Here is a 24,888-nt window from a genome sequence, read left to right as displayed (position 1 = left end):
TCTTCCCAACCTTCTTCCTCAATGCGCTCACAATCTTCACAGGATCAACTCCTCTCCCAATCACCACCACTTCATCTTGACGTTCCTCGTCGAACCCCACAAATTCCGCACCTGCAGGTACACCGATAAAAGCCCAGATCAATCCCAGTCGTTTACATCAGGCACCACAAAGTAAACCGAAAGGCGGCCGAGTCAGTTCAATTTTATCTTGGATTTCAGCATTAGCAAAAAAGGAGAAGTGTTAGAAACTAGGACTAATTCCAAAAACAACTGTGCTGGATGGCGAATGAGAATTGTGACATATATCAACGTGCGACGAGTCTATTGAAATGCTAGGTTTATGTGGTGTAGAGATAACTAATCACCATCTGCTTGACCAGCGATCTGCAATGCCTTGGTCCTGCACTTCCCGCAATTCATCTAGACCTTCATCACGATCTTCATCTGTAGATGTCTGAAAAAAAAAAAATCATATCAGAGACAGAATACACGAGAACACATCTCACTGCAAAAGCAAGTATGCACAGACCTTCGTACTGTCTCTCTCGCTGAGATTCTTCTGATCAAATTTGGCTGAATGATGAAGACAGTCACAAGAAGACAGTCACTTCAAAAAAGAAGACAGTCACAAGAGCTTGGGTCGAGTTATGAGTGATGAAAATGAAAGCTCTTGCGACCGCTTATTTACACGCGAGGAGATCACCCAACTGCTCCATTGCTTCAAGACCTCGACACGTTACAGTTCTGTCTTTTGAAAAACAATATGAACGAGATCTTCAATACGACGCTATTGCCACGAAGTGGATCGTCACTTTGACGCCATTGCCCCGAAGTAGTGCGACGTGGGTGTCCGCCACGTGGAGGGGACTTCGATCCTGGTTATTACTTAGCTTTTTGGGAGGACAATCTGTCTCTAGTGATTCATTCCTGACCAGTGAGCAGACAGACAATCTAGGATTTGCCTGCAGGGTTGCCATTGACGTGTCCTGTTCTTTAGCTGTTGTTTCCATTGCTTTGATCCGAAAGTTCCAGTGCGTATGCAGCTGTTTGCATGTGCCATTTATTTAGGGTTTAACAAGAAGGACCAAGACTTTCATAGAACGCGTCCAATACGTGTTCTAAAGTCATGAATTACATAAATTCTCTCTTTGCCTAGTTGACATTTTAGCCTCTCTTTGCATTTTACTTGAATCCCAAGATAATGGAATAAGGTCGTACGATCCATCAAACCCATCTCATTCTTTACACCCACTAAGGACCAAGAATTTCGATTTGGTTGGAGGGGAGATAAATAATTTTATTTTGAAAAAAAAATTACAAACAGCCGTAAATTCTAAACAAGAATTATAGTTTAGTATTTAAATATTGAACAACATTGCATTCGATAAGTTGTGATTTAGTGTATGACCTTATTTTAGTGGGACGCTGGATCTCCCACTCAGTACTATAGTAAGACTATGTGCACAGCGGCATGACATTAGAATTAGAGGTCTCAAGCTTGATTTCAGTAGAAATAATATTGAAATATTAGTTAATATATTGGATATAATCCATCTCCCACCCCGAAGAGTATTGCTAACCCCATGGTTACCCAGTCGAATGCCCCTGTTGCTGTCATGTCTTATCCTTCTTCCTCACAATATACACTAGTTGGTAGAAAGGAAAGAGGATCAAACAGTTGAAACAAAGGTGACAACAATATAGTGCCTTCTAATAATAGATTTGCTCTTTTGGAAGCGGAGACTGCTTCGGATTGTTCCATGGATACACTGGGGGTTTTGGGGGATGTAACGGAGCCTCCTGATTTATGAATATTGTCACATGTAATGTAAGGGGCCTTAATCGCAGCCCCAAGAGAAGGGAATTGGTGGACTTTGCTCTATCCCTAGATTCCCAAATTCTTCTTTTGTTTGAGCACAAGATTAAAGAAGAGAATGCTGATTTTGTCATTGATAGTAGTTTTAGAGGTTGGAGTTATACTCATAACTATATTTACAGCAGCTTCGGTAGAGTATGGATCCTATGGAAACCGGCTATACTTAGTCTAACCGTTTTGGAGGTTTCTGCTCAAGTCATACACTGTCTCATTGAAAACCCTGGGGTGGACCCTTTTTTTCTATCTGCCATCTACGGATACAATACTAAAGTTGAGCGGAGGTTTCTTTGGCGCAACATTTCAAATTTTTCTTCCAGACAAACAAGAGACCTACCTTGGTTGTTAATGGGGGATTTCAATGAAACAAGGGACACAAGTGAAAGGATTAGCTCAACTGTTTGTTGGACTGCGGGTATGGAGGAACTAAATACCATGATTGAAGAACTTGCACTTATTGAACCTCCGTCTACGGGACCTTTCTTCACATGGACAAACAAAAGCATGGGGGATAATCTCAAAGCGAGCAGAATTGACAGAGTCCTTATTAATGCAAAATGGCAGAACAAATATAACAACTATTCAGTTGAATTCCTACTTCTAGGAGTTCCAGATCACTCCCCATGCTTGGTGCGACTTGACACCAGATGTAGGAGAAGGAAACCTTCGTTCAAATTCTTTAATTTCTGGAGTACTAGCCCGGGTTTCCAGCCTTTGGTCTCCACTTGCTAGCTATAGGTTATCAGAGGATCAAGAATGTTCACAGTGGTGGCAAAGCTCAAATCACTGAAATGGCAACTCAAGGGACTGAATAGATCTCAATTTGGTGACTTACACTTAAAGGTCAAACATGCTAAGGAGAGCCTAAAACGACTTCAGCAGGAGCTTGTGATTGACCCTTATAATCCCATTACTCGAGCTAAAGAAAAGGCACAACTGGAGGAGTTACTTGTTCTTAGTAGACATGAAGAGGTTTTGCTTAAATAGAAATCCAGAAATCTATAGCTAAAGGAGGGTGACAACAATAGTAAGGATTTCTTCGCCTCCATGATGCAGAGGAGTGCCCAGGACAAGATCAATCATATCAAACTCGAGGATGACTATATTATTACCGAGGAGGGTGCTCTCAATAATGCAATTATAACATATTATTAGCACCTCCTTGGAAACCCTAGTCATACTAGCATTCCATATGAGAAATATGCTTCTTTATTTCATGAAGATATTAATGCTCTTGTTACCTTTCCTATACTTCAGAGATCAGAAATCCTCAGAGTTTTAAAGGGTTTCAACAACTTCAAGGCTCCGGCTCCAGATGGCTTTAACAGTCTATTCTACAAAAGCGCCTGGCACATCATAGGGAAAGACATTGAGGAAGCTATCATGGAATTCTTCTCGTCAAAAAAGATGCTGAAGTCTATAAATTCCTCATTGATTTCGCTCGTACCGAAGGTTCAGAATCCATCATACCTCAAGGAGTTCAGACCCATTTCATGCTGCAATGTCGTATACAAGATCATATCTAAGCTTCTTGCATAATGGATTAGTTGCATGCTTTTGAAGATCGTCGGCCTCAACCAAACTGCTTTCATCAACGGACGATAGATCTCGGAGAATATTATGCTATGCCAAGACTTTCTACACAACTACCACAAGGGAGGACAGGGTAAACAGGTTTTGACACCTAAATTTTGGCAATCCAGTCAGTTGTTCGTTGCATAAAAAATTAGAGATCGATCCTAATCTCTAGAAAAAAAATTAGTTAAATTGTATATAGATTAGGAGCATTTGAATTAGTATTTAGGCTTATATATGTTGCATTTGCATTGGACCGGCGGCAAATGGACTTGAGTGAATGATTCTGAGCTTAACTGGACTAAGCCTGTGGTGGCCAAAATCATGCGTATCAAGTTAGGAAAATTTGATGAAAATTTGAAGCAATAAAGTTTGATATTATCAAGATTTTGGTCAGATAGCAAATAAGAACGAAACAATCGGCATAATTCCCGTGATATTTGTGAGATCAACTATTTGAGGGAATAAATAGCGGAGAGCAAGATTTAGTCAACAAAGGGGATATTTGATTGAAAAGAAAGAGGAAAGAAAATATTCATGCCTCCAAGGATTTATCGGTGAAAAAAATATATATAAGAGGAGGGGGGCTTCACTTCACGGGGGGGCCAAAAATCGTGAGTCAGAGCATAGAGAGAGGAGGCCACATGTACTGAAAGACACGGCCACGAAAGAGATACAGCCACTTGCCTTAGTCTTCACAGCAAAGTCAGAATTTCTAGTACCGAGCCAGCAAGCAACCAGTGATTGTCGACGCACTTATCGGATTATATCAGTATCCTGTCAGTGACGCACTTTGAGTACCCTAGGTCACGCCCAACTCGCAGCATTGACGTCAAGCGCCTCAGGCCCGACACCAACGACCAGCCACGGAGCCCCCGCGACGTCCTCACACAAGCTGAACCTCCCTGGTTTGCATCGTGAGGCCCAACCAACGGATCCCGCTGTTGTTGCACTTACATCACCGAGAAATCATAGGGCGTTGTCCTCGGCCTCGCTAGGAGTCCCTTGCCGCCATCATAGCTATCACATCTCACTATCGTCGTCTTAAGTGTTCCTGCTTTGCAGATTGATCCGTGACGGTCCATACGAGCCCAATGTTCACCACGAGATCTCATACTAGCGAGCCACCTTCAGCAGATTCCAATCGCTGCTCAGCCAGATAGAGATTTCCGCGTGATTTTAATCGGAATCCAGCAACACTTGACAAATCCCGTGCATATTCAGTACAATATGGGTCAAAGCTTCATCACTTGATTCTTTGACTATAATTTTAGTCCAGGAACATCAAAGTCCATCCTGCTGCGCCAACCTTTTCCGACAATGGTTTGCTAAGCCTCATCGTGGGAGCTCCTCAACAAGCCATCTTGTCGTCACCCACCGCCGTCCGCCAGTCCAAACTTGGAAAGTAAATATTCGAATTAGGTAAAAATCTCATCTAATTTGCTTTTCGAGTATATTGTTTCTTTATTTGAAATATTACAATCTTGTGTGAATCTTTGAATGATATTATCATATCCAATAAATTCCCGAATAGCCTTTAAATTAAGAATTATTTTCTAATTTCACAACATGCATATGATCGACAATCTGATTTCATACTCGAAATATGACTTGCGATTGCACAGAAAATCGTCAATCCGATCTCCCGTCCGAGATATGATTTGCGATTGTGCGGAAGATTGGCCAATCCGATCCTCATGCCCGAGATATGATTCGTCAATCTATTGTTTCTAAATTTAAATGGATATGGATAATATTTCTTGTGATTGGGTATCGTGTTCATTGCTATGTTTTTTCGTCTTTTGTTTGAATTGAATTGATTGTCTTTCCATAAAAAAAAATACAAAAAGATTAGGTAAAATTTGAGTAGATAATATATTGCATGTTTAGGATAAATTTTGATTATTTTCTTAGAATAGAATAGATTCTTTTCTTAGATATTAGAGTAGTTGCATATAAATTAATTCCCGTCATTAGAAATCTCACATCTAGGTTCATTTGCGTGCCACATTAGAGATAGTGCATTTAATTGTTGTTAGAATTAGGACATTTAAATAAATCATATGTTGCATGTCATACTAGACGTAGAATGCATTGCATAAAGTTTAGTTTTCGTTAAATCAGAGAAAACCTTAAAAAAGATTTGAGTGAAATTGTATGTTAATTAGAAATCATATTAGGATTGTCAATGTGATTTTCTAATTAATATTGCAGATGTTTTCGCTGCTTTGAGGTAAGTCCCTATCATGCAATTTATTTATTGCTTTGCATTATTGAGTGTTATATTATTGATTGCACATCCGCATGATCACTTTGCATGTTAGTGGATAGGTTTAAAATCAATCCAAGTTGCTTGCAAATATTTTTTTGAAATAAAAGAGAAAAGGTACCGAAAGGGCATTAGAGTAATCTAGTGTAACCAAGTCCCCGAATCCATAATCTCTGGTTCGTAGGAGTAAAGTAATTCTCCCGATACTTTACTTGGGTTTCTAATCGACCCACCAAAAAGTAAATTAGTGGCGACTCCTGATTAAAATGATTTGCATGTTAAGAACTTAAACCTTAAGTCGCAAATTGGTAAGGGTTTGGGAGAGCCCGAGTTAGGCCTAGACTTAATAATCCATTAGCCGAATCCGTAGGTGGTGCACCACCCACAGGAGGTGGGGTCGCGACAACAGGTGGCAATAAAGATTGATCTCATGAAAGCCTATGACATGGTAAAATGTGATGCAGTCATCGGGGTTCTCAAAGCTATAAATACTCCCCATGACTTGGTTGCTTTGATAGCTGAGTGCATTACTACTCCAACATTTTCAGTGAACTTCAATGATGAATGGGCTGCGACAAGGTGATTCTCTTTCTCCATACCTTTTTGTAATGGTTATGGAAATTCTTAACAAAATTGTTAGTGCGAAAGTTGCTGCTTCTTCTTTCAAGTATCACTAGCGCTGCAAAACACAACGAATCACACACTTATGCTTCACATACGACTTGTTATTATTTTCTCATGGAGATGTAGATTCCGTCCTTTGCCATGTAGATGCCCTAGACGAATTTGCAACTCTCACAAGACTACGGTTCAACCCAAACAAGTGTCAAATCTTTTTTTCTAGGTTGAATGAGGAAGAGAAGCATCTTATGCCAGACCACGTGCCCTTTTCTCTAGGTACCCTCCCTATCAGATACCTGGGTATCCCCTTTGTTACCAGAAGACTTACCGACACAGACTGTAAGAGTCTTATTGATAAGGTCTTCAAGAAAATTGAAAGTTTGGACATGAAGCATATCAGTTATGCAGGGCGTCTACAGTTAGCCAAATCAGTCCTCATCTCCATCTGCACCTACTAAATGCAAATGTTCCTACTTCCAAAGCACACTATATAAGGTGGAGAAGAGGATTAGACAATTTTTATGGGCTGGTAATACAACAAATCATGACTCGCACAAGGTTGCATGACAAGTAGTTTGCTCACCTAAAAGGGACGGAGGAGTAGGGCTGCCTAATCTAAACATATGGAACAAAGTATTGCTAGGCCGCATGCTATGGAACCTCATCAATCGTCCTTCCTCTTCCCTTTGGAGTGTTTGGGTTCACAACACCAAATGCAGAGGCACCCCAATTATGCAGCTTGATATTAAGGGTAGTATGGCTTGGAGCTGGAGATGTCTCCTTAAACTGCGACCCGTTCTAACGTCGATTATCCCGAGTTCAAGGTACTGTTGCCAAGATATATATGATGAACTCAGACATGTAGGACCAGCTGTGGAGTGGTATAACCTAATTTTGACCAGCGGCATTAGCAAACACAATTTTATTGGTTGGCTAGTTTACAGAGATAGACTATTTACAGCAAGGATCGTTGCACAATGGATGTCTTCAGTTGATATCCAGTGTAATTTATGTAGGGCTGGTATTGAAGACAAAACACATTTGTTCTTCCAGTGTGAGTGGACAAGCAGCATATGGCATTGTAACCTAGCACAACATGGGATTAGGCACCCTTTAGGAGGATGGAATGAAGAACTTCAATGGATGATTAGGGCAACAAAGGGCAAAGACTTGGCGATAAGACTCCTCAAGTTGTCCTTCCTAGCAACCAAAAATTGCATTTGGATGGAGCGTAACAGTAGATGGTTTCAAAACAAGTCAACTGACTTCCATATTCTTTTGGCGAAGGTGCGTAAAAATGTAAGAGGTAGAGCGAAAAATTAGACCTTCCCAGATAAATGTTGTATTGACTACTATATGGAGACTTACTACCTCCATCTTTTTGAATTATTAGCACTATTTGTGATGCTGGGGGATGTCCCTAAACTGTTGTACTTTATCTGATTTATACAACTTACATTCACACCAAAAAATATATAAATATATATCGGATATAATATTTATTCTATCATACTATTATTAAAGTGTGCTCAAGGTCAAAGTCAAAATTCTGACCAAGAAAACAAAAAGGTTAGAGTCAAAAGAATACACTAAATACATTAGAATTATGTACTCATAAATTCCACGATTGATTCATTACCATGAAAGTATTAGCGCAAGAGCATATGCATATGCGTGTAAAAGGGGCAATGGCACAATAAGTCATAAAACCGATTGCAAGGAAATAATTGAATTATAAGCATTTTAATTGAGCAAATTTAGTCTTCAACCTTTGAGTGTAAATGAAATCAAGTCCTTTCGATCAAGTCTCACCGGACTTATCTGACGTGATAGTCAAGTTTTAGTTGGCCATCCTATGTATAAAGGCAACGGCGTGAGGTAGACAAAACAACGCCATTCTTCTTCTAGCTTTTATGTGTTATTCTTCTTTTTTATTGCTTATGTTCTTTCCTTCTTTCCATTGTTGGAGCTCCTCTTGCTGTTCATCATCTTCAACCTCTCGATCGCTTTGCGAAGCCCAGCAAGTCAATAGATTGCCAAAAAGTTGGGTCTCAAACCTAACCTCAAGCCTTTGGGCTCTTCAATTTCTCATGCTCCTACTATGTAACTTGCTCATACTACTTGAATGAAATGAAATCAATCTTTTGCATGGATATGCATATTTTATGGCAAAATGTTGGAGGATGTTTTTCAGTTTACTTCTTATGGAGAACCTTTGTACTTGTAATGTTTGGAATTGAATAATTTTAGTGCTTCTTTACAAAACTAGGTAAATATCTCCTAGCTACTAGAAAATGGCTGAGCGTTTTCTTGAGGGCTAGTGAAAATAAAGCCTAAAAATCTCCTAGCTAGTATTGATATGACTATTTCAACGCACTTATGTATGACCACTTCTAGCAGGCCCCACTTGCAAGCAGCTATTTTAATTCAAAATGGTTAAACTCCATGAAGCCAATCGATATTTGGAGATACATGGGCTAACAATGAGCTGATTTACCTTTGCATTTATGGCCTAATGAATTGAACGATGCCTAAAATGATTGAAGCGACCTACCGATAGCTACCATCGTTCACCACCACTGGAAATAAATTAGACATAATCTTGTTCATAGATCGAAACGAAATTGAGTCCTCTGATTTTGATACTTAAGGATCGTACCAAAATTGTCGAGAAGGAAAATTCTTTCACAAACAATCCTGAAATGAATACACGCTTCACTATATTTTATTCATATTACCATATCAAAACATAACGATTCTTAGCACAACACATTAGTCTTAAAATAAAAGCTGCACGTAAAACTATCTCAACGCTATGTTCGGGGATTCCTTGTACACAGTCGGTCCACGAAATGGGAAAGATCTTTATAGTACCGAGAAGCAGCTTTGTCGCTTGAAACCAAGACCTTAAGTCACATCAAAAGCCTGGAAGCCAGGGTCCACTTAGCCAAGACCGCCCTGCATTACACGTCTGTCGTCTCTTCCATTCATCATCATCTCATTCCAGAATCCTGCAAAGAATTTGACCTATAGCGTCAGGATCCGTCAGACATCCAAGTCGTTACATGTGAATAGAGAATACGAAAATCTTGGATCGTTATATTTTTTAGGAGAAAATGCGAATTTCTTCTATGTACAGATAATTATATCGTGGTCGATGGACCTTATATAATTTATTAAAATCAATATATATCTTGGATCATGAATTTCTTTGCACTTGGAATATGGAAATCGACATCACCGGAGCTTCGATTTAAGTGAATCGTGGGATTTTGTTTTAGAAAATGACATTAGCACAAAGTTCCATCCAATAATGTAGCCGACAATATTGTACACGACATGACCGCACGTACCGTCCAACTTTACAGGAATATGACCTGAAAGATAAGAATTGGAACTTGGAAGTAGGGCAAAGCATCTTGTCCAGTTCTGCATCATCCATACGAAACATCAAATCAATCACAGGGCTCCATTATGCGGGAGCAATCTGTCAATAAAGAGTTTCCAGAGTGATGAAGAAAGATCACGTGGGAAAAATAATTTTGTAATTACTGTGTATTTCATAATTAAAAAAAATTAATATTATGAAAAATTTCAAATTGATATATTTATAATAAATCTATTTCAAACTAATTTTTTGATCACTAAAAACTTCAAATTAGTATACTTATGACAAATTTACCATCCGTTAAATTAGATTAATACTACAAAATACCACAAATTGGTAAATCTGTGACAAACCGAGGGGTAAACCCCTAAACTGATACACTTATTAACTGTCATCCAACTAAGTAATTTGATAGTAAAATTTAATAGAAACTAATAGATGATAAACTTATTACAAGTGAATCAGTTTGAGGTTTTTTGTGGTATTAACTCTAATAAAAATTACACGAGATATTTATGAACTTTTTAAAATGACTATTTATACAAAATATCAATTATAATCAGTTAAAAATATGCACAATCAACAAAGAATCTTCGAATTAACCCGTGGTGACGTAGATAAAGCCAATTGAAATTTAGAGAAAAGATTTAAAAATTGCCTTGCGAATGTACTTTAGTGAAAACATTAAAAGTTTGATCAATCGGTAAAATGGAGACAAAATGAACAGTGCCATGAAACATGTCATATAATGTGAAATGACAATCTCATAAGTAGGGTTGCAATGAGACTTCGAGCGACATTATCTTGCAGGCATAATTACCTCTTATCAATTCAAGTGGAAATACATGGTCCCACTGGTTTCTTTATCATTTAAAGCTAGATTACATTATCTTACATGGTCCCATTAGTTCAACATGCATGCATGATCTTTTTACTTCTGATTCCAATTTCTCTGGAATTGACCCCTTTAGGGTCCACTCAGAAATTTTACCCGTATATTTTTATTACCGGCCTATGTTATCCCATAAGTGGGAAGAAGCAAAAGAGTATAGGATATACAAAAATAGAGAGAGAGAGAGAGAGAGAGAGAGAGAGAGAGAGAGAGAGAGAGAGAGAGAGAGAGAGAGAGAGAGAGAGAGAGAGAGGGAGGGAGGACCAATTTGAGGGTCAAAACCGCAATGAGGTGGGGCTTTTAAGCCCCACCTCGCTTCTCTAAGGTTTATGTGGACCGTCTCACGAGGATCTTCAATCCGAACCTTCACATCTGCTGGAAGTATCCATATGACACTGCATCGGCTCGGGAAAGAATATATGTATGTCGCTGAGAAAAGCTTAGCTCATCCAAAGGGAGACCTACATGTCAAAGGAGGCAAGTTAGGATAAGTCGTATTGGCTAATGAGAAGTGAACGAGAAATTAAGTTGGTGAAATTAATGACTTATCTTAGGTTGTTGATGACCTGAGTTTGCCTGCTTGTAATGTGTGATGTCCTGTATTAGGGCCTGCATGGCTCCCCTCATGCCAACTAAGGAAGTACCCAACTCTGTCTTTGGCAAAGGCTGCTTCTTAGATGGCATTCAGGGAGCCAGGCAGGTCCATTTTCAGAAACTCAACCAAACAAGACATTTCATTTGAGCTTCATCGTCAAAACCTGCAAAGCAATGTGTCATCTTGTCACGTTCTTTCTTTCTTCTTTTGATCCTATTCTTATTTCTGAAATGACCATAGCATCACATCACACATGACTCGATTTCTTGGGTATTGGAAACTCGGGATGATACTATCGAAGCACTTACCTTTGCTCTTGGAGATTACTAGCTTCCACGGTTGGGAGCTTGACCCATCATCGAAGAGTCTCTGTAACCTTTTCACTGCGCTCTCTCTCTCTCTCTCTCTCTCTCTCTCTCTCTCTCTCTCTCTCTCTCTCTCTCTCTCTCTCTCTCTCTCTCTGCCTTGGGGACAAAGAGGAGGAGAAATTTGATTTAAAGGGAATGGAAGAAGGCAAAGACAAGAGAAAATCCATGGAGGAGAGGGGATACAGGTCATATACAAGGCGGCAATCAAGGCCTTTTCCTTTTTTTGTTTCTTTTTATTTTTTGGGTCAAATAATAATTCCATAGAATAGAGTCAAAAGTTGCTGGGGTTTTGCAGGTACCTATTTTGTATCATCTTTACTTGCTACAAGTGATTATTGATTCATACTCTTATTTCATTGCTAATTAAATTACATGAGAGAGCGGATTAATGATACGTTGTACATGACGAAACATTTGAATTTTTTTTGGGTATAAATATGTGAATATCATTAATCAGATGAAGTACAAAAGCTTAGGAGAAACCCCTAGCATTTCAAAAAGACTAATTATGCGAAAAGATGGAGGAAGTAAGCCTCCATACAGTAGCCAATAAAATATTTGCTTGGGAAGGTCTACACTGTTGGTAGAGTGACGCCCTACCTCTCACAAAAACTTATATGAATGTGCATAATGTCATGTTTTAATCATGTAAACTGAACCCACTATTCGTAAGAATTTGCAATCACATAAAAAAATTTTATCATCTTTTTTGTTGTGGTCGAGGATAGCTTTTCTTAGTGTTTGAGGTGTACTTATCGTTTTCTTTTCAGCTTTTCTAAGTTTTGTGGTTGTGTATTCTCCATTGGTCCCATCAATCATACTTAATAAGAAATTTGATTTTCAAAGCACTGTCCATATTTTATATGGCCGTAATGCATTGAAAATTGTAATTTTTCCTTATTTAGTTAATTAACAAGCACTCCTACAACACTTATTACAATATTTTTTATTATCAGGATGCCAATTAAGAGAAGAATATTGGTTAAATTAACGGCATTTGATTATTTCAAGATGGAACCAAAGACCAGTTAATAGGACAACGCCAGCTCTATAAAGAGAGGCATGGATTCTCATTTGTCAAATAGCTTTCATGTTGACCACTCAACAGTGTCTTATCTCTTGCTTTATTTCCTTCATGACAGTCCATGCATGTTTTATGTGATTTCTTTTCTGAAGCACATCAAACCCTAACTGATACAAAAACAAAAAACTGGGACTGTCTTCATCTGTTGAAGTAATTTGAGAAAGTAATCTCCTGATTAATTCCTTCATCTGCATGTTACAAAGCAAATGGTGCGAAATGGTAAAACATTTGGAACCTCACTTTTTAATATATCTTTTGTGTTAGGGAAGTTTTGCTTCTAAGATTAAGCTTTTGCTTTGTGCTTCTAGGGTTTCAGATTTTAATTTATAGTGGACACCTCAAATTTCACAACCATAATATTGACAAGAAGAGTAACTTGAATCATGTAGAACTCCATTATAATTTTTGTAAAATTTTTTTTATTTCTATAGAAAAGCCAATAAGTTCTTATCTTTTATTAAAAATTTTGGGCTATACATATCATTTTGTAGGTAGGTAGTGTGAGACTTTGTGGGACCACTGCCAACTGTTCTAAAAATTTAAGCTATTAGATGAAGGCGTTGTTTAATATTTAATTATTCTAACAAGTAGGCGTCCACATGGGCACAAATTTTTGACCAACTAGGAAAATTCCAAATAAATCATGGGATAATAACACCACAAAACCCAAGTTGATACACCAATGATACATTAACGATAAACTAATTTTCATGTCACAAAAAATTATAAATTGGTCAATTAAGTGACACATCTACTCCAAATGGCTCTTTAAACAACATCGTTGTGGGCAAGCCAGATCCGAAGAAAATGAATTGAGATTGGGAATTAGGGCGAAATTGTATCATACTTCTTCTATCTCTTCCAAATGACCCAATTCATAAGAGTGTGCAATATAAACTGGGCTTAAGTTTTCCTAGCTCAAAACTTACTTTTTTGACAAAGATGTCCTTGAGCCCAGTTACAGAATTGGGGGGCAGCATAATACATACCAGTCCCAGTTTTTTGCTTCTTTCAACTTTCTTGTTTATTTTCTTTTCATGTTTGTTTATCCTTGGCAATAAATTGTATTGATTTTTGTTGCTATGTCTTTTTGCTGTTGTATGCTGAATTATCCCATCAATAGTTGCTAGGAGTCAGTGACATGTATGGTTTGCGGAGAAAAGTGTCAAAAAAGTCATAAACCTTTTGCATTGGTACCAATTTAGTCCTAAACCTTTTTTTGGTGCCAATTCAGTTATAAACCTTGTGCAAATTTAGTCCTAAACCTTTTTTTGGTGCTAATTCAATTCTAAACCTTTTGCATTGGTGCCAATTCAGTCCTAAACCTTTTGTATTGGTGCCAATTCAATCCTAAACCTTTTTTTAGTGCCAATTCAGTCCTTAACCTTTTTTTAATGCCAATTCAGTCCTAAACCTTTTTTTAGTGCCAATTCAGTCCTTAACCTTTTTTTAATGCCAATTCAGTCCTAAACCTTTTGCATTGGTGCCAATTCAGTCCTTCGACACGTGAATAGCTATTAGCCGAAAGGACTGAATTGGCACAAATAAAAAAGGTTTAGGACTGAATTGGCACCAATGCAAAAGGTTTAGGATTGAATTGGCACAAAAAAAAGTTTGAGGACTATATTGACACCAATGGAAAAGGTTGAGGACTGAATTGACACAAATGCAAAAGGTTTAGGACTAAATTGGCACCAAAAAAAGGTTTAGGACTGAATTGGTACTAGTGCAAAAGGTTTAGGACTGAATTGGCACCAAAAAAAGGTTTCGGACTAAATTGGAACAAATGCAAAAGGTTTATGATTTTTTTGACACTTTTCCCATGGTTTGGGCAAATGATCCAGATATTTGAGATGCGAGGCTAATATTGATGAGCCCGTAAACTAGGAAACTGTTTTAGATGAGCCGATCGTTCATGTCCTTGTGAAGGATCTCTCTATTGATGAGTGAATCTTAGAATGAAATTGTTATGTTCTTTGTAGGTTGTTTTCTAAGTGACATGCTTTCTTTGAAGTATATGCTAAGATATTGTTTTCTGCTTAAGTTGGATATTAAGAATGTGAAAATTCGAACATTGATCTCTACTTCCACCGGTTTAATTGCATTACTCTTTCATAATTTTTTCTTAGGGTCTTATTAACAAATGACGAGAATAAAGTTAGATTATTAGAAAACTGATTGCAAATAACACGAGTAACGCACCCAATTGAAAAATTGCAAACTTTCTTCGGTGATAACCTTTTTGGGCGATCTTTGATAATGAGTTTGTGCTAGGGATTGACACTGCATAACATTGGTGATGGGAAAGTTGAAAGTGCTATTTCATACTTGATCTGAAGCCCCATGTCCAAGTGAGATTGACAACACCGCGGCACCTGCACAGTGACAACAGACATTGACAGAGGGGGTGTTTGTGCCGTAAGAATTCGAGTATTCTTGTGTTTGGGTATGCAACAATAGAATGAGTACTAAATGACTTTCTCTCTCTCTCTCTCTCTCTCTCTCTCTCTCTCTCTCATTGTCAATCTCAGCAACAAAAAGATCTGACTTGTCACCGCCTAGATCGAGGAGACGCTGGATCTAACTTCGGTACCGATGTATCTACATGTCGCTGGGACTAGACATCATATTACAAATCACGTTAGCAAAATGTACGATACCCCTAACCCCAAATCCCAACATTTGAGGACCCAAAGAAAGGTGGGTTTTACAAAGGGGGGAAAAGTGTGCAATGTCCTTCGAACTCTTTCAATCTGTTTCCACGAAGAAGATCAGCTGTTGCAAGACGAAGGCCCCCCATGTTCCTAAAACATGAATTTGTACATGTGAACTAATGATGGAATTGAGTGTTCTTTTTCGGTATCTCCTCAACCACTCCACTTTGCGTTATTCTTTTGCCACCCTCGTACAAAACAAGAGTATTGCAATCTGTTCACACCTTGGTCAAACTAATATCGAAACCCTAGAACCACATGTTTATCTTTTGACAATGTCATTATCTATGGACCGCATCTTTTGGCTACACAAGTGGAAGTGTCGTTATTAAAAATTTAGCAAGTGGTTCTGATTAAATGACGTGGGTGTTTTGGAGTTATATAATTAAAGTCCCAACTGTAAATACTCTATCATCTTTTTGGCCAAGTAGGCATAAAGCACTTTTTATGAAAGCTTCAAATAAATTCCAAGAAACACATTCGCGCAATTTCTATTATTCTGTGATGGTCGATATCATCTTAAAGTTAAGTGAAGTAAGTTATTAAATAGTGCTAAATAATTTACAAAGTTCACCGCTTGCAACTCACCACGTTACTTAATATACTAATTTTATGGACCGCATGAACTATACCAAACTCTACTCTTGTTTTTAATAGCTTAAAATTATTAGAGAACAATGCATCGATTTATCTTTTTTATCGCAATAAGGACATAACAATGCTGACAATCTCGTTCGAGAGTAGATTAATCGCAACAAATTCGCATTGACAAGGTCAATCTAAAGTTCGAGATATGATGAGACCTTCTTTAATCGGTTCTAAATTCTAGTCCACTTGTATTGACTCATTACATGTCAAAACCGCAAGTTGGCATGCATTTTTGGCTATGACATTCGTGTTTTACATATTAGATTGTTTAAATTGTGCCGGTTATTTTTTTGACAATCTTATTAAGAACGCATTGTAAACACCCTTTTGGTCAACATCGTTGAAATTTTTATCTCTATCGATTAATTTTCTGGAATTACCATTGGCAACGGACAAGTACATTTCGAATCACTAGGAAAATAACACAATTATTTGGAATCGAACAAAACCTTCTTGCTTGCGAAAACATGTGTGGCAAATTGAAACTTACTAGAATGATGCAAAATTGCAAACTCCGATACAAAACAACAGATGATTCATTCCCACTGGGATTTCAAGAGCCTCTGCCCTGGCAACGAACTTGAAGAAAACAACATCCTAGTCAAGACACGGAACAAGGAAGCATGTCCTTGGGCGGCGGACGAACTTTCTGATGTTTTCTCTTCCCATCTCGGACGATGAGGACTGTGTCCATTCCCCAGCTCGCATGGCGTTCTAAGTGACAGTGCATGAACCACACTCCTGCAAGCACCCATAAAAGGATTATCTATCAATTATGCATTCATATACAAGAACAAATTCATGCAAAACTAATGCCGAAATGGTAGATGCATGATAATAAATAGTTAGATACTATCCGTTTGACAGTGAATAGTATACGTTTCTATGCCTTTCTACTGATGAAATTGTAGTACCTGGATTATCGGCTTTGAATCTAATGCTGTCCACCCGTTTTTGGGGAGTCCGACGGTGTTAACATAAGGTGGATCCACTGTATTATACTTTGATACTTCGGTCTCGCTGAAATTTCCATTGCCCATCCCAAAGACGTAAAAGCTATACCCGTGTAAATGCATTGGGTGATTCTCCGCTGCTCCGAAATTGGTCCCCTGGAATCTTATTTCAACCTCGTCATTATAGTTAATCTTCAACACTTTGGTAGTCAAAATGGCAGCTTCCCCCAAGGCCGTAAGGTTTCCGGTGAAGTCGAACAAAGAAGGTGGTTCATCCGGAAAAGTTTTGTTGTAGACTCCTTGTAAATTGCTGCACACACCACAAACATAATGTTATGGACATTTAGATGTTGAATTTTGCCTTCGCTTAAGATGACGAAAGTTTTAACCGGTTAAATTTGTTCAATTTGGAGAACAGTTCAATGCATTGCAACTCTATCGGTGTGAGAAAAATATTTGATCCTAACAAATAGGAGAGAAATTCGTGGCTGTAGCGATTTATGTACTTGTAGTATGCTTGGAGAATGCTAATTGATGGAGCCTGAAAACTTATGTTGTTCAAGCTTGCCAAATGCATAGTAGTGCCCCCCGGGCCTTCACATTTTTTAATATTAGGAGGACATGGTTGCTGATTCACGGACACCGCGATCGTAATGTTCCTAGTGATTTTCATCGGAACTTTGGACGGATGTTCTTTGCTGTTCGAACTCCTCAACTGAATAGTGAAGTTTCCGGCGTCGCTCTTGTTGGTGAACCTGGAAGCTTGGGTAACTCGGGAGTCTCCAAGTGGTTATATTTGCCTTTGTATTGCAATATCCCCCTTGTGACATTTTTATTGGACGGGGCCCAGTGTCCACGAACGGACTAAAAACCATATAGTAGCGACCGGGGGCTTGGTTTGCGGTGACCAAAACGTCCATCGTTTGACCGGGAGTTATCATGAGATAATTGGTCTTAAACGGCCTTAGATAAGCTCTGTCCATTCCGACCACAATGAGTTTGTGCTTGGCTATGCCGAAGAACATCTCTTCATTCATCCCGGAATGGATAATCCGGAAGAGATTTGTTTTTCCTTGCATAATAGTTATATTGTACGCCGAACCTGCCAAAGGAAAAGAAAAGTCAACATATTAACTAATACCGGTGGAGATCCTGAAATTACGCGTACTATATATCGATCATCATTGATTAGTATTAATGAATAATAGTTTTGCAAGATCTCATCACCTATAAATAAGACCTTTTCTTTTGAATAAATAGTGGATATCACACTTACGTATATACTATATACTTAAAATTCGTACCATTAGAGCATGGGTAACTATCTCCCGGTTCACTACAAAAAAACTGGATTTTTGCCACGAAAATTTGCGACGAAAAAATTTTCGTTGCAAATTTGCGACAAATTTTCCAACGAAAAGTAAAATTCGTTGGAAATTTCCAACGAACTATATTTCGTCGCAAAATTCGTTGGAAATTTCCAACGAAAAAATTTTCATTGGAAAATTAGTTGGAAATTTCCAACGAAAATAAATTCGTTGGAAAATTCGTTGTAAATTTCCAACGAATTTTTTTCCGTTGGAAATTTCCAACGAATTACAAAAAACCCGGTACTGTTCGGCATTTTTTATATTCGTTGGAAAATTTGTTGGAAATTTCCAACGAATTTTCCAACGAATTTCAATTTTCCGGGCAATTATTTCAGTTTGTGCAATTTTCGTTGGAAAATTCGTTGGAAATTTCCAACGAATTTTCCAACGAATTTCAATTTTCGGGCAATTATTTCATTGTATACAATTTTCGTTGGAAAATTCGTTGGTAATTTCCAACGAATTTTTTTTCGTTGGAAATTTCCAACAAATTTTCCAACGAACTCCAAAAAACCGTGTACCGTTCGGCATTTTTCATATTCGTTGGAAAATTTGTTGGAAATTTCCAACGAATTTTCCAACGAATTTCAATTTTCGGGCAATTATTTCATTGTATACAATTTTCGTTGGAAAATTCGTTGGAAATTTCCAACGAATTTTCCAACGAATTTCAATTTTTGGGCAATTATTTCGTTGTATACAATTTTCGTTGGAAAATTCATTGGAAATTTCCAACGAAAAAAAATTTGTTGGAAATTTCCAACGAATTTTCCAACGAATTACAAAAAAAACCGGTACCGTTCGGCATTTTTAAAATTCGTTGGAAAATTCGTTGGAAATTTCCAACGAATTTTCCAACGAATTTCAATTTTCCGGGAAATTATTTCAGTTTATACAATTTTCGTTGGAAAATTCGTTGGAACTTTCCAACGAATTTTTTTTCGTTGGAAATTTCCAACGAATTTTTTTTCGTTGGAAATTTTCAACGAATTTTCCAACGAATTTTAATTTTCCGGGCAATTATTTTAGTGTCTCTCTCTCGCTCGCTCCCTCTGCTCCGCCATGGCCGTCTCCTTCATCTCCTTCCCCCCCAAGCCTCCCTTCTCCGAGTCCCTCTCTCCCTCAACTCGGTGAGTCCATTCGACGCTTGACTCGCTCCCGTTTCCTCCTCTCTCTCTCTCTGGTCTCTCCTTCGCCTTCCACCTTCTCCCCCGCTGCCTCCCCCGCCGCCCCCCCCTCCTCCTCCGACTCGGCTCCGGTGCCATGGACACCAAGATCGGCATCCAGGTCATCCGCGACGTCGGCTCCGTCCCCGAAGGCGTCGCTGCGGCCATCCAGGGCCAGGCCCCCGCGGCGGTCGGCGCTCCCGACGCCACCATGGGCCGCCCCCGACGCCTCGTCGCCGGCGAGGCCGAGCTCGCCCGGATCCGGGCGAGCTCGAGCTCGTCGCCGGCGAGGCCGAGCTCACCCAGATCTGGGCGAGCTCGAGCTCGCCGGCCATGGCGAGCTCGGCCTCGCCATGGCCGGTGAGGCCGCCACCCATCCCGCCTCACCGCCACCGTCCAACCGACCTCGATCTCTCTCTTCCTTTCTCGGCCGCGTGAGCCGCTTGGAACCGCCGCTCGCCGGTCCGCGGGCCTCGCCGGCCATGGCGAGGCCGAGCTCGCCATGGCCGGCGAGCTCGAGCTCGCCCAGATCTGGGCGAGCTCGGCCCTCGCCGGCGACGAGGCGGCGGCGAGGGCCATTTTTCGGCCAAAAAAAAAAATTTTGAAATTGAAATTTTTCGACCAAAAAAAAAAAATTCGATGGAAAAAAACTTTCCACGATTTTTCGATCAAAAAAAAATTTGTAATTTCCAACGAAAAAAAAATCGTCGGAAAAAAAAATTCGTTTCCAACGAATTTAGTCACAAGTTTTCCAACGAAATTTCCAACGAAAATATTTTCGTCGCAAATTTCCAACGAAAATTGAAATTTTTCGTCGGAAAATTTTCCAACGACCTATTACCAACGAATTTTTTTTCGTTGGAAAATTCGTTGGAAATTCGTTTTCCAACGAATTTTCCAGAATTTTTCGTTGGAAATTTCGTCGGAAAAAGTCAATTTTTTTGTAGTGGTTGACCATTTATGGTATAGGCCACGGACAAGTCTGGATCGCCTCCGAATTCAAGAGCCTTGTCGATTATGGCCTTCGTATCTGTTGACACCTATTTTTTATTTGCCCAAAATTAATTACACAAAATTTAGGAATTAATTTTCTTTAATTCCTAAAACAAAAAAAATATTTCTATTTAAATGCATTGCATATAGAAATTAGGTACATTTGCACTAATAGAGTCTATTATAGAGTTTAATTAAAAAAAAAAAATCGAGTCGGTCCGGGTCGGAGCTGGGCCGACCCGGCCCATTTCTTTTTTTCCTTTTTTCCCCCGGGCCCGGCCCCTTTTCCTTTTTCTTTTTTTCCTTTCGCACGGGCCCGGCCCGCTTTCCTTTCCTTTTCTTCTTTTTCCCCCCTGCAGCTGGGCCTGACCCGGCCCAGCCCCTTCCTTTCTTCTTCCCCCTCGCCGGTCGCTCTCTCGCCCCTGTTCTCCCCTGCTTGAGACGTCACGCCGACGCACGGCGGCGCCGCTCCTCGGCGTCGCTATCCGGCCAGAGCAGGGCCGGGTGAACACGCCGACGGGACTGGCATTAATTGCCAGTCCCGTCCTCCCTGATTTCCCGGCTCCCTTATCCCCTTCTCCTTCCTCTCTGCCTCTATTTTGAACCGGCCCCCCTGCTCTGCTCTGCACCGGCCTGAAATGGCCACGAAAGTCGCGGGGTGGCGTAGGCCGGTGCATGCCGTCGTCACGCCGACGCAGAGGAGCAGAGGGGGTCCGTCGTCCGGCTATAAATAGCCAGAGAGAGAGAGAGGCCCGGGTCGGCCGTTTCTAAAAGACAGAGAGAAAGAGAGAGACTGAGCAAGACAGAGAGACTGAGAGCTCTTCCGGCGACCGCCGTGCTCGCACTGCGCCTCAGCCATCCATCCCCGCCGCCGAGCCGACGGCGGCGACACAGTGAGAGAGAGAGAGCCCCCGGTCGGCGAAACACAGAGAGAGACTGAGAGAGACAAGAGAGAGAATAGAGAGGGAGAGAGAGCAAACCGAGACCACGCCGGAGCAAGAAAGACAACCAGCAGCGTCGCCGTCGCCCACGGAGTAGTCGGAAAGCCGCCCTGACGCGCCGTCGACCGGTGAGCTCCCTTCTGGCCGAGAAGCCCCTCTGTTTTGCCCTGTTTTTGTGATCGGTTTGGCCAGGACCTGCGCCGGCCGTTTCGCGCAAGTCCCGGTCCATACCGCCGTCCCCCACCGTGCATACGTCGTCACCAAAGGTAAGGTAGGCCGCTGGAGCCGACCAGGTTGCCGGAACAGGTCGAAATCTTCCATTTTTGTCTCTGCACGCCAGGTGTTCGACAAAATACCTCAGAGAGGTCGGGTTTGATTCGATCGCCGCCCGGCGAGCAGTCGGTCGGATGGTGACCGAGGCGGGCGGCGAAGCTTGGTGGCAGCTCCCAGGGGCCGGATTCAGGAGGCGCCGGTCTGGGTCGGCCGGCGGACGGCCAATTTTGGCTCCGCCGGCGTTTCTCCCCCCGCGGGTCTGCGAGTTCGGGTCGGTCGAAACCGACCCGGATCAGCCGATTCGACCCGGGTCAACGCTCGGGTCGGATCCGTTGACTCGGGTCGGTCGAAACCGACCCGGATCAGCCGATCCGACCCGGGTCAACGCCCGGGTCGGATCCGTTGACCCGGGTCGGTTCCGACCCGGATCCGCCCAACCCGGTTTTATTTTTAAAAAATAAAAAATTTTAAAAAATAAAAAAATTAAAAAAAAAAATTAAAATTTTTTTTCTTCTTCTGTATTATTATTATTATTATTATTATTTATTATTTATTTTTATTTTCGAAATTTTTTTTTAAAAAAAATGAAAAACTTTTTCTTTTTTTAAATTATGTTATATCTAAGTGTTTAATTTATCGTAGTATTATTATGCATATTTTTGTCTTGTTTAAATTAGACAAGCCTAAGAATTGCGCGGTAATATTTTGCATGTTATTTTTATTATCGCTGTATTATTATGCATGTTTTTAATACAATTGCATGAGTTGTGTTTTGAATGTCATCTGACTTAGTTAAGGTTAGAACCTTAGGCTGCATGAATTGTTGTGTTCCTGACTGCTGATCGTTTCTGATTATGCACTCGCTTGATCACCTCACATGTTAGGAGAAAGGTCCTAAAATCAATCCAAATTGCCTGACAAATGTTTTCAGAAATGAACAGGGTAAAATGGTACCGAAAGGGCATTAGTTATCCAACTAGTGTAACCAAGTCCCCGAACTCATTTAATCTCTGGTTCGTAGGAATAGGGTGATTCTCCCATCACCCTATTTGGGTTTCTAATCGACCCACCCCAAATCGATTAGTGGCGACTCCTTAATATAAATCACTTGCATGTTAAAAACTTAAACCCTAAGTCGCGATATGGTATGGGCTTGGGAGAGCCCGAGTTAAGTCCCGAATCTAGACTTAGCACGTACCAGGCGAGCCCCCCTTGTTTGCATGTTCGATGAAACAGGGGGCTCGTGAGTTCGGTCGCGACAGTATCTATCGCATTCCATTCAGCTGCATGCCAAATTATAGTTTTGTTAAGAAAAACAATACAAATTATTATTTATGCATGTGTTTGATTGAGTGAAAAATTTAATATGTCATTTAAGTTAGTTGAAAGTAGAATACCGATGACGATTGCGTGTTCTTGGTCAAACTTGTAAGGGTACATTTTTCCGTAGGTGGGCATAATGATTAGAGGACCGTGCATAGTGGCACGTGACCAGTCGCTGTGAGCATGCCACCATAGAGTGCCTTCTTCTTCGGTGAGTACGATTTTCTGAAGAAAGCTTGAGTTTGGAGGGATCGGGCACTGCGTGATGTTCTCCGGACCGTCGGACCAGGGATCTCTTATTTGTCTCACTCCGTGCCTGCACATGTGTACAAGATTAGGGGAGAGAGTTGGAGGTGGTTTTATTGTTACCAGTGAATAGTGATTCCATAAAGTCCTTTGTTGGTGACGTTAACGTAAATGGTGTCACCCTTGCGAGCACGGATCTCCGGCCCTGGAAATAGACCATTCACGGTCATTATGCTCCGGTTCGTCTCACACAACATCTTAATAGATGTCTCCTTCACCTGCAACAAAAATCATCCTATGTTGATGCAGAATCCTTCTGGTGCATCATTATCTATGAGTAACTTTAATGAATTCAAAGACCTGCATCTGCACTTTCTTTTGGATTAAAGACTCCAAATGGGATCGAAACCACATCCGAAAAGAATAAGTAAATAAATTATGCAATTGTAGATATTGCGTATTACTACTAAACTGTCAAGGTGTCGAAATCTTCAGAAAAATGCATGTAGTTTTCTATTTGAATGCTGCAATTCTCGGCCTTGAGCATAGTCTAAGATTTAGCTGGCTGTAGGTTTAGATGTGAAGATCATTTGTGAAATAAGGAGATTCTTATATTGATTGCCTAATATGATACCATCTACGAGTTATGAGATCTAGGTCAACTGCAATGCCTCTCAAAAGTGTCTAAAACTATTAACAAATGGCAAGTTGTCACTAAATGTTCTATATTGTAAACTGCAAATCCTCTCAAAGAGATTTTATTTGAATGCTGTAACGGCCTAATATGATACCATCTACGAGTTATGAGATCGTGATAAACTGCAATGCCTCTCAAAAGTTTCTAAAACTGGTAACAAATGCCAAGTAGTCACTAAATGTTCTATATGATAAACAGCAATGCCTCTTAAAGAGATTCTACTTAAATGTTGTAACAACCTAATATGATACCATCTACGAGTAATGAGATTGTGGTCAACTGCAATGCCTCTCAAAAGTGTCTAAAACTAGTAACAAATGGCAAGTAGTCACTAAATCTTCTATATGGCCCAAAAAAGACACACTTAAAGAGCTCGAGAAAGGGATGTTCCTACTCACCACAAAATCATAGCGGAGGACTTTGCCTTGAGCCATGCAAAAGAGCAGGCTCAAAGTGAACGCATACCCTAGAAATGTTCCCATCTTCTCTCTCTCTCTCTCTCTCTCTCTCTCTCTCTCTCTCTCTCTCTCTCTCTCTCAACTTGTGTTAAGCTCAGTCTCTTTCTTATTGTGACCTTCACCTTTCATTGAAGGGGGCTATTTATAGGAAACTTCTTTCAATGTTCGGGGTCGCTGTCTCACCTCTTTCTTTTTACCTACTCTGTCTACGCCACATGAAAACGAAGCCGTCGCAGTGCCCAAAAAAACGTGTCCTAGGATATGAAAACAAATGAAAAATAAAGAGAGAGAGAGGAAGAAACATTATTTCAGGTGCTCGTCCACTGCTTGAAGAGTCATAAACGATTCCCGATTTATTCTTTTCTGGAGACAGGAGGCATCAACGTTTTCTTGGACACAAGTTGAGCAGTCCCTTGTTACCACTGAAATTTATGGTAAATA

At 40.2% G+C, this 24,888-nt stretch overlaps 1 long non-coding RNA gene and 1 pseudogene across 1 annotated transcript; both read right to left on the bottom strand.

The window, feature by feature from the left end:
* Nucleotides 1-9,059: 9,059 nt before the first annotated feature.
* On the bottom strand, nucleotides 9,060-11,643 carry LOC130139324 (uncharacterized). Its single transcript, XR_008817570.1, has 4 exons — nucleotides 11,522-11,643; nucleotides 10,883-11,376; nucleotides 9,692-9,767; nucleotides 9,060-9,349 (listed from the first exon to the last, which is right to left on the bottom strand). It is a non-coding gene; the product is annotated as an uncharacterized LOC130139324 (long non-coding RNA).
* Nucleotides 11,644-16,441: 4,798 nt separating this feature from the next.
* LOC130134599 (laccase-14-like) lies at nucleotides 16,442-24,471 on the bottom strand (annotated as a pseudogene).
* Between the last annotated feature and the right edge of the window lie 417 nt (nucleotides 24,472-24,888).

Source organism: Syzygium oleosum, unplaced genomic scaffold, assembly GCF_021117445.2.
Source record: "Syzygium oleosum isolate NSW1041296 unplaced genomic scaffold, Sole_v2.1 Sole_v2.11, whole genome shotgun sequence".
Lineage (NCBI taxonomy): Eukaryota > Viridiplantae > Streptophyta > Magnoliopsida > Myrtales > Myrtaceae > Syzygium > Syzygium oleosum.
Note: the sequence above shows the minus strand (reverse complement) of the source record. Positions and strands in the feature narration are given on the sequence as shown.